The sequence below is a fragment of the Macrotis lagotis genome, chromosome 4, assembly GCF_037893015.1.
Source record: "Macrotis lagotis isolate mMagLag1 chromosome 4, bilby.v1.9.chrom.fasta, whole genome shotgun sequence".
NCBI lineage: Eukaryota > Metazoa > Chordata > Mammalia > Peramelemorphia > Peramelidae > Macrotis > Macrotis lagotis.
The window spans coordinates 100,648,850-100,659,399 of NC_133661.1; positions in this window are offsets into that span (position 1 = coordinate 100,648,850).

Consider the following 10,550-nt stretch of genomic DNA (forward strand, 5'->3'; position numbering starts at 1 on the left):
GTATTTTTATTTATTTTGTGAATCATTTCCCAATTATATTTTAATCTGGTTCTGACTGCACTTTGGAGTGATACATAGGTGCAGTGACTCAGGGTCTTGTGCTGAACACCTTTTGTACCCTGCTTGAATTGGGAGTTTGAAAGATCTGGATTCAAATCCTATCTTAGAATACTGTCTAGTTGTGTAAACCCAGGCAAATGGCTCTTTGACCTTTCATTTCCTCATCTGTGGGACTTAATACCTTTAAGGTCTTTTCCAATTCTAAATTTGTAGTTATATTTGATCTTTACATAGAAAAATAAAGATTGCAAGTTACTTTCATCATCCCATATCCCTGCCTCACTACAAACACACACACACACACACACACACACACACACACACACACACACACACACACACTGAGCTTGGTGGTATAACTTCTCTTCCTTGTTTTAAATATGAGGAAATTGAGGCATGATAACATACTCATGATCAATTGGTCAGTCAGTCAGAAAACATTTTTAAAGTGTCTACTATCTACCAGGCACCAGGCTAAGCACTGAGGGATAAAAAGAAAGTCAAAAGACAGGTCCTATTCTTAAGAAGTTTGCCACCCAATGGGGGAAAACATGCAAACAATATATATATGATTACAGAATAAACAAGAAATAATCAACAGAAAGATGGCATTAACATTGAGGGGGAAGGGAAAAGGCTTCTTGCAGAATCTAAAACTTGAAGGAAACCAAGAGGCCAAGATAGAAGGGAGACACATAGAGGACATTTTCTTTTCACTATACTTAATATAGTAATGATAACCTAGTTACAAAAAAGCAGCATCTGAACCCAGGTCTTGTGATTCCAAGATTTATCCCTGAAGTGTTACTTCTTCTCAACTCCCTTGCCCTTGTTTGCTCATAGACAGCCTCTACTTAGAATTTCCTGGAGCCCAGAATCTCCTTCCTGCCAACACTGACAGGTAAATAAGCCTTTTCCAGGCTAACTCCTACCTATTCCTCAGTGAACCCTTTTCTCTCCTATCTCTCCTCTCTTCCTCCCCACCTTGCACAAAATGTTGAACCCATCAGCCCTACCAAATAGAAGCGCCCCCCTCAAGAGCCCACATTCACACCCCTTCAGAAATGAAGAGAAAAGGAAAATTGCTTTAAACATTTTCAGGCAAGATTTGATTTCTCTTCCTCTCTTTTTGGCAACCGTGTCAGACTCCTACCTGGTTCTTTGAAAGTTTGAACGCTTAGTTAGGTCAGCGGGGGAGGCCAGGAAAGCAAAGAACATCTCAACTTCAGCAAAACTTTTCTTTTTTCTTGGGAGTGATTGAATTCTCTATTTTCTACCTACCTCCTGACTGCCTGTGCTCTCAAAAGAAGAAGCGTTTCACCTTCTTGAAAGGCATTCATGATATGCCTGAAGAGGCAAAAGTCAAATTTGGTGGTTCTCCAATTCACTGCATTCCCTGCCTCTTTACGAGCCAGTTCCGGGCGAAAGTCCTTCTTCCTGTAATTGGTGATTTATAGAGGAGCCAGCAGTCATCCATCACGCTAGCGAACCAATGTCACAAGTATCAGGGACAGGGAGAGGGACTGTCACTCCCAGCACTAGACACAATTCTGTCATGGGCTCATCCTTGCCAACTCTGTATCCCCTTGGTTTTCTTCCATCAGAAATGAGAGAAGACAGAGGTCATGACTATAAAAGCAGCTTCCTAATTCAGAAAAAGTCTTATTTATGGAGGTCACAGCATGTAATCTTCTCTTTCCAAAATGGTGCATGCATGCATGCATGCATACAAACATAAACACATACTAGGTGAAAGGACTTGCTCAAAATTCTTTAAGTTGTCCTTTGCTATAAGACTCATAGCCCCTTGTGCTAAGATCACAAATATCTAATTCCTGACAGAACACTAGACTGTTTTTGTTAAAAATGGTGGTTGTTCAGTCATGTCTAACTCTTCGTGACCCCATTTGGGGTTTTCTTGGCAAAGGTAATGGAGTGGCTTACTTCCTTTTCCTACTCATTTTAGAGATGAGTAAACTGAGGCAAACGAGGTTAACTGACTTGTCCAGGATTAATAAGTATCTGAGGATGGATCTGAACTCACTTCTTCCTGATTTCAGGTCCAACCTTCTATCGACTGTAATGTAACTATGCATGTGCACAAAAAGAGTCTATTAGTGAGTTTATTTTTTTTTTGACACAAACTGGAATTGTATGCTCATTAATTATTAAAGAAAAGACAAAGTGGGGGATATCCAAGGAAGGATGTGGAAGGGGATAGAAGTGGAGGAGATGGAAAGAGACAAGGGGAATAGAAGGGGAAGAGAATAAGCATTATGTAGAACCTATCATGTTCTAAATGCTTTCTATAATTATAATCTTATTTGATCCTCTCAACAATCCCTCCAGCAAGAGGAGACCACTGGGGTTACTAGGTAGGCAGGGAAAAGGAATAAGAGAAAGGGAAGGGACTAGTGAGAATTGCTGAGAAAGAACCTCACATAGTATTTGCCAAAGACCTAAACCCAATCCAACCTTCTCTGAGGGTCCCAGTCATATAGGTCTTCCTCAGTTCCTACTTCCATTCTTCTTTTACAGTCTGACAGGACCTTTAAAAAAAAAGAAAGAAAATGCATATGGAGGGACTACCTCCATATCTATCTGACTGCCACTCACCCTGGTCAGTCCTTAGCACAATTCTTACTATGTCCTCCTTGCTTTATCCTAAGGAAAGAAGAGATTTTGATCCCCTTTTCCAGTATCAGGAGGTACAAACAGAATGCTAACCACCTCCCACTCCCAACAACAACTATCACTACCATACAACAACAGAAGTAACAAACAAATGACAAACACAAGCAACCAAATGTTTCCTCTAAAGGGCTCTCCAAAGAAATCTCATGCTATTAATTGAAATTCTTTATTAAGAAAAAAGATGCTGAGGGTGACTTTTTAAAAAAATTTTATTTATTGAAGGCAATGGGGTTAAGTGACTTGCCCAAATTTCACACAGCTGGGTAATTATTAAGTATCTGAGGCCGAATTAGAACTTAGGTCCTTCTGACTCCAAGGCCAGTGCTCTATCCACTGTACCACCTAGCTGCCCCAGAGGTTGACTTCTAAAGTTGATAAAGGAGGAAAAATCAATAAGGCTTGTGGGGATTTTAAAAGCTTGAGAAACATAACAATTAATGGGAACTGGGCCCCATAATATATGAAAACAAGTGAAGAAAGTCATTAGTGTCTGTGTTCTGCTCTACAATTTTTATCCTAGGACTTCATTTCAGTAGGAAAATGGAGGCCTTCTTAGGCTATCTCCCATTAGGAAGTATCTGTACCATGAAGGCTTCGTGGAGCAAGACACTGAAAGGCTCTTCATGGGCCCTGGTCCATTTGCATACCCAGGAAATCCAAGTGACAAGCCTGCTTTCATCAAGCAGGACTTGAACAGAGTTTGGTTTTTCCCAGCTCAAAAAGAGCCATATGGTCCATGTTCCACAGAAGACATTTTAACAGCCAATGAAAACTGTGCCTTGATAGAAGGGAGCAGTTGTTGCTGGAAACGGGGGGGAGAGGGGAAAAATGATGAAATATTAGCACAAAACCCCTATGCTGGCTACATGAAGTTGCCCTTCAGCATGGGACCGCAGACTGAAACTAAAACAATTTTGTTCTGTTTTGTCTAGGGGCTATTCCCATAATGAAAGGAAGATGTGCTCAATAAAAGAACATGTCTCAGAGACTCAGAGAAACTTCTGGAGTTGCCCTTGAATCCCCAAATCATATTTCTCCCAGTGATCGAAGTTTACAGTTTCTATGGCTCCCAGTTTCCCCGTTAAAATAAAAAAAATCTAACTCCAGAAATAACATCTTGTTGCGTACATCTTCTTTCTCCCGTTGCTTTGTACTCTGATACTCCCTGCCGGTTATGAAGTTAAAAAATAAATTCACATCTGTCCTTGATCGTGTAAGGCAAGAACATAAAAATACAGCAATACAAAATATATATTTGGGGGTTTTTCCCCTCCTGTTCTGTTATCTCCCCACCCCACCAAAGGCCAACTCTGGTTTACTGCTCTTGGTTAGTATGAGCTCCTTTACATATGTTTTTGATGCTGAAACTATAACATTTTGGCTTTATTTCCCCTTCTCAAAAGTGCTATCCAAATAAATAAGAATTAGAAGATGTTTGTTCAAACCAAAAGCTATGACCTAAGATTTTTGCTCCTTTTCTGACTCCAGTGAGGGGTTTAGCAATTTAATCCTGATACTTACAGGCATGCATTTTATTTTTATGGAATCCATGCTTTCAGTGAACAACCTGTTTTTCAGCAAATATACAAACGATGAAGTTATTTCACATGCTCATAGGTCAAAGTTGAATGATCTCTAACTTACTTAAAGCCTTCTAGCTGTCTCATCATCAGTCCATTTTAATTAAAGATCTAGAAACCAGTATAGTTGAATGACCCCTACTTGCATATATCAAGGATGCATCCTTGATCATCATTTCCCAGATGTGTACTGTCAGAGACAAGGGAAGGAAGACTAAAATGCGTAGATGATTCACTGGCTATCTTCACTTGAATGTCCTGTAGGCATCTCAAACTAAGTCTGCCCAAAATAGAACTTTTTTGGTACCAAAACTTTGCTTTCATTGGTGTAGGGTTCTGATGCAAAAACCTCCTCTTACTAATGCAGATGGACAGCTGCTCTGCAATTTATAACCTCACATAGTTGTCTAGGGACACTGAGAGATCAAATGTTCATACTTCCAGTATATTAGAGACAGAACATAAATCTAGGACTTCCTGACTCTTTAAACTCCAGAGCAGTGACCTCTAAAGTGAGGTCCAGAGCCTAGGGTTCCATGACATGACTGCAAGAGTTGTGTAACCAACCAAAGATCAGTTACATTCCATCCTCCTCAAGATAACTAATCGGGGGACTTATCTCTAGCACAATCACACCCACCTTTTACCCATTTCAGAAGGGGTTTCCTTTCTCTACCCCTCCTTTAGGGCAAGCTCCTTACCTTCCCCCTTCTAAATAATGAGATGGTCTCTGGGGAAGTATTATAATCTAATACTACTGACTCAGGGATTCACATTAGAAGCTATAAACATGCCACTGATAAATTAATTCCCCTGCAAATTTCATACCCACCAAGGGAAGAAAAACAATGTAGTAATAGTATATAATCAACACATCACTAACTATTTCTTCCTGAACTTACTTCCTTTTCTAACTTATCCACTTTGGTTTATGAAACCTCTATTTTTTTTCAGCCACTGAGATTCATACTGTAAGGGTCTTTATTGGCTATTCCTTCTCTCTCAATCCCCATATCCAATCAAATTCCATTTCTTGTGTAGTCTACTCCTATAACCTTTCACAACTTGCCTTTTCTCAACTAATACAACTCAATCCTTTCCTTCCTCCCTCTTCATTATCTCTTATCTAGCCTATTTCAACCACCTCCTGGTCCCTACATCTAGTTGTTCCTTCTAGAATCCATTCTCTTCATTACTACCCTATAAAGTCCAAAAATATAGATCTGATCATGTAAAAAATCTTTATTTATTAACCTCTAGAACAAAATATAAAAATCCTTAGACCAACATTTAAAGAACTATTATAAGGTGTCTACTACCTACATTTCCAATCATTTCAAATTATTCTTCTTTATGCACTTTCCATTGCTGATTAAATGGTCTACTGGTTGTTATTTATCCATGACATATCATCTTCCAGATCTGTATCTTCACATGCGTGATCCTTCATATCTGGAATGGACCTCTAAATCATCCCTTCCTCACAAATTTCCTACTTCCCTTCAAAATCCACTTCAAGTGACAGGGATGGCCTACATGTGGTTTTTGGTGATCTCCCAATTATTCACATTCTCCCTCTTCAAATTATTTTGCATATATATTTTGTATTTATGTTGTATCTCTTTGATTGAATGCAATTTGCTCATTGAAGTTAGGGACTATCATGTTTATCTTTATATCTCCAATACCTAGAATAATACTTTGAACATAGAAGACTCAAAAAATATGTCAGATTAAATTAAATTGACTTGAATCTTTACTACTACAACATTATCTGAGAAAAGATGAACTACAGATAGCATTGTCATCTTCATGTGTGAAGAGAGTACAACATAGAATTCTGAGGAAAGTGAGAAAGAGAAAGTAGGTGAATGACATTAAAGTCAAAGTAGGAATGCTAAAATGTATATTCTTATTTCTCTCTTTCATTGATTTATTTTTTCCAGTTACAGGCTAAGATATTTTTCAACATTCATCCTTTTACAAGCTTCAGAGTTCTGCATTTTTCTCCCACCCTTCTTGCCCTTCCTTTTCCCCATGGCAGCTGATAATATGATAAAGCTGTACATGTACTGTTGTGTTTAACATATTTTCATATTAGTCATATTGTGAAAAAAGAAGTAGAACTAAGGGGGGGAGCACTTTATTTTATTTTCAATACTTGAAAATAAAAATGGAAAACTTAAATAAATTGTTGAGTGTTGTTGATTCTATCTTCACAATGTCTTTCCCATATAGTATGTACCCTTCTCTCCTCTGAGTGTAGGTCTGACCAAATTACCTTTCTATTCAATAAATTCGAGTAGATCCCTATTATTTTCAGAATCAAGTACAGAATCCTTATTTGACTTTTGAAGTCTTTTATAACTTAGCCCCAACTCTATCTTTCCAGTCTTCTTACTTCTTACCTCCCACAAGAACCCTGTAATCCAGTGACACTGGCTTCCTGGCTGTTCCTCCTAATCCATCTTCCAACTCAATAAATTTTGCTAGGCTGTCCTCCATTCCTCAGAATTCTCATCTCTCTTTCCTGATTTCCTTCGAGCATTAGTTAAAATCTTAACTCTGCATGAAGATTTTCTCCAACCCCTTTACTACTAATGCCTCTTCTCTGGAATTACTCTTAGTTTACCCGGCATATATCTTATTTGTACATAGCTGTTTGCATATCCCCTTCCTCCCCTATTAGCTTGGGAGCCCCTTGAGAACAGGGACCGTAGTGCCCAGTATTTAACAAATGCTTTTGGACTTGAATCTGACACTTATAATATGAGACTGTGATTTGTTAGCCAGTTTTCATGCCTGTATTCCCTAGTTTCTTAACCAGACTGAAAACTCTTCAAATGTAGGGACCATATCTTAGTCATCTTTGCCTTCTCCATGTTGGCAGGCACAAGGATCTGTAGATAATTTGACTGGAGGACCTGCCCACCTTCTAATTTATAGAGGTTTTTCATTATTTCTTGAGCCTAGAAGAGGCTAGATGAATAGGAGGACTCTAGAAAGCCACTACCAAAGTCCTTTCATGTATTCTATCTACTGGAGAAATTACTTTCTGGCAGTATGCCAGAGAATTAAATACTATAGGTTTACTCTGTAGTTCAAGTAGGGCTTCTGAACAAAGTGACCTATACAATATTGCAGAGAATTATGAAAGAAGAAAGAAACTGGAGCAGGCAGAGCGAAAAAGCAAGGAAGGAAAAGAGAATGGTCATGGGACCAGTATTTGGGGAAGGAAATAGATGGAAGTGGAAAATTTTGGTTTTTGTTTTTTTAGAGAGAATGATATGAATATAATTCACAGACTTCATAGACTATGTACCTATTTACTTCGAATACATTGATAATGAGGTTGACACACACACATTACCGGAGCTAGCTCAGTATTTGGAATGCTCCGAAAGAAAGTGTAGGAGAAAAGACTGACTATCAAACTGAAGGTCTACAGAATAACTGTGCTGATCTCATTGCTGTATGCCTGTGAAACCTGGATAGTCTATCACTGCCATGCCAGAAAACTGAATCACTTCCCTTTAAATTGTCTTAGGAAGATTCTGAAGATCAGCTGACAGGATGAGATACCAGACACTGAGGTCCTTTCTCAAGCTAAGCCAAGCATTCAAGCTTTACTACTGAGAGCACAACTACAATGGGCTGGCCATGTTGATCAGATGCCAAACCTACACTTGCCAAAAAGACTATTTTATGGAGAACTCACACAGGGCAAGCATTCACAGGGGGTCAGAAGAAGCAATACAAGGACACTCTCAAGGTCTCTCTTAAGAACTTTGGAACTGATTATGCAGCACTGGCACAAAACCAGTTAGCATGACATGCCCTCAGTAGAGAGGTGGTTGTGCTCTATGAACAAGGAAGAATGGAAGCAACTGAAAGGAAATGTGAGATGCGTAAGTTTAGAGTACCCACCCCAGGTGTGTTCACATGTACCCAACCTGTGCAAAATCTGATTGGTCTGATCAGCCACAGGAGGACACATTGAAACTTGTCTCTAACATAGTGATATCATTTTGATCTTCCTCAATAATGAAGGACAAGAACCAGCTACTTTGAATCTTGAAATAGCCCATAGACAGCTTACTGGTCTTTTTATCATTGTGGTAATTGATAACTGGTCCTTTATTTTCTTCTTTCCTAACTAGGTGACTTATATTAGGCAAGATTTTTTAATATGGTGGTCACTAGCAAAAGCCAGTATTGCTTAGCTCCCTTGATATTTCCCCTAGTTGGAGTGTATATAAAAGGGAGAGGTGGGGGAAGATTCTGAAAACAGCAATATTCACATAATGAGTAAAACTAAAGAAGTCTAGATAATAGAACATTTTTCAGGAAAGGGCAATGTACTTTGTCTCTTTGGAAAGATCTCCTTTCAAGGTACAAAACTGTTGTAAAATTAGATCATGATCTTTGTTCCAGGGTCAGAAAGGATTTTTTGCTTCTAGAGCTATGCAATCTTAGTAAGTCATCACCTCTCTATTTCCTCATCTGTAAAATGAAGATCCTTTTTCAGTTCTAATAATCTATATTTCTGAGGCTTTCAGTGCATAGATAGAGGAAAGTAGACCCAATGCTGGGCGTTCTGGGTCATTTAGCACATAAGCCCCCTTGTCAGATTCCCTGTCTGAGGGGGAAGGAAAGGCTTCAATGAAGATGGTTTAGGCATGTGCCCCTTGGCAAGCCCGAGGTCTGTCTAACATCACAGGCGGTTTCCAGGGTGACTGCACCGACTCAGGTCTCTTACCCCATCCATTTCTGTAACTTGCAGACAAGTAAGATGAAGGGAGGCTTCCCATAGGCCTTCTGCCTTCCCCAAGGCATCCACATAGTTAAGACTAGCCCCCTGTGGTTTCAATATTATAGACAGAACACACATGAAATTTGTGCAGCTTATACAAGAGGACATCTGGAAGTAGATCCCAATTCCATTGTGAACTGCTGCCCCCATTTCCAAGTGCCCGTAAACAGTGACCACTCATTGCCTTCCATTGTTCAGCCTAGGAGAATCGCAGTGGCTAGGTTCAACAATCATCAGCTCCATTCTTGAATACCAATGCCTGTGAATGTTCCCAAAGGGGTAATCGATGGTTGTTCCTTATCTGGAAATAAGTGGATAAAATGTCTACACTCATCCTTCTTTAGAAACACAATCTAGGCTAATGCAGGAGGATGTAGTTCTGCAGGTTCCCATATAAGAGTTTACCATGTTTCCTTCTAGTCTCTCAAAATGTTAAGCTATAGCTTTTTTCAGTAATGAGGCAACATGGAATAGTGGAAAGGAACCAAAAGATCTGAGTTCAAATGCTATCTCTGCCACTAATTAGCTGGATGACTATGGGCAAATCACTTCTTAGGGCTTGTTTCCTCATTTAGAAAATTTAAATGGGAATAATAATACTTATAGTACCTACCTCATGATGCTTGTCCTTCAGTCTTAAATAAGACCTTGATGGGGAGTGCTATGACAAGTGAATTGGATTTGAGTGAGGAGGTGCTGTGCTAAGTCACCAGCCTCACTTTCTCCTCTAGAGTCGTCTGGGTTCAATGGCCAGATATGAATCAGGATAACTGGAAATAGCCCTGGATACAAGGCAATTGGAGCTAAGTGACTTGTCCAAGGTAAAATGTCAAATGTCTGAGATCAGACTTGAACTCAGATCCCCCTGATTCTAGAGCCAGTGCTTTGTCCACTGTGCCACCTAAGATGACCCTAAAACTGTTGGGAAGAAAATATTTTGCAAACTTTTAAATGGTTTATTCATGTAAATTATTATCACTAGGAAAGAACTTCCTTGAAATGATGAGAACATACCAAAAGAATCTGACTTCACAAAAGCCTTTTCAGATAACAAAGGAATCTACACCATTTTTAAAGCCCTTCACAAACTGTCCCCTTCCCACCTTTCCAATTTTTCACATTTCTACGTCCATGCTCTCCATGACCTGTGACCGTGACCTCTACTGTCTGCTTTGTGAAAACCATGCTCCATCTCCCAACTCTGTCCCCCATGCATGCAATGTCTTCCCTCCTCATTATTGTCTCCTGATTTCTATGGCTTTCTTCAAGATTCAGCTCAAAGTAAAACCAGGACACTTTATACTATGATGACAATATTGTAAAAATGAAAAATCTATGAAAAACTGAAGAATTCTGATCAATACAATGACCAGCCAGAGGACTGATGAGGAGGAATGCCCCCA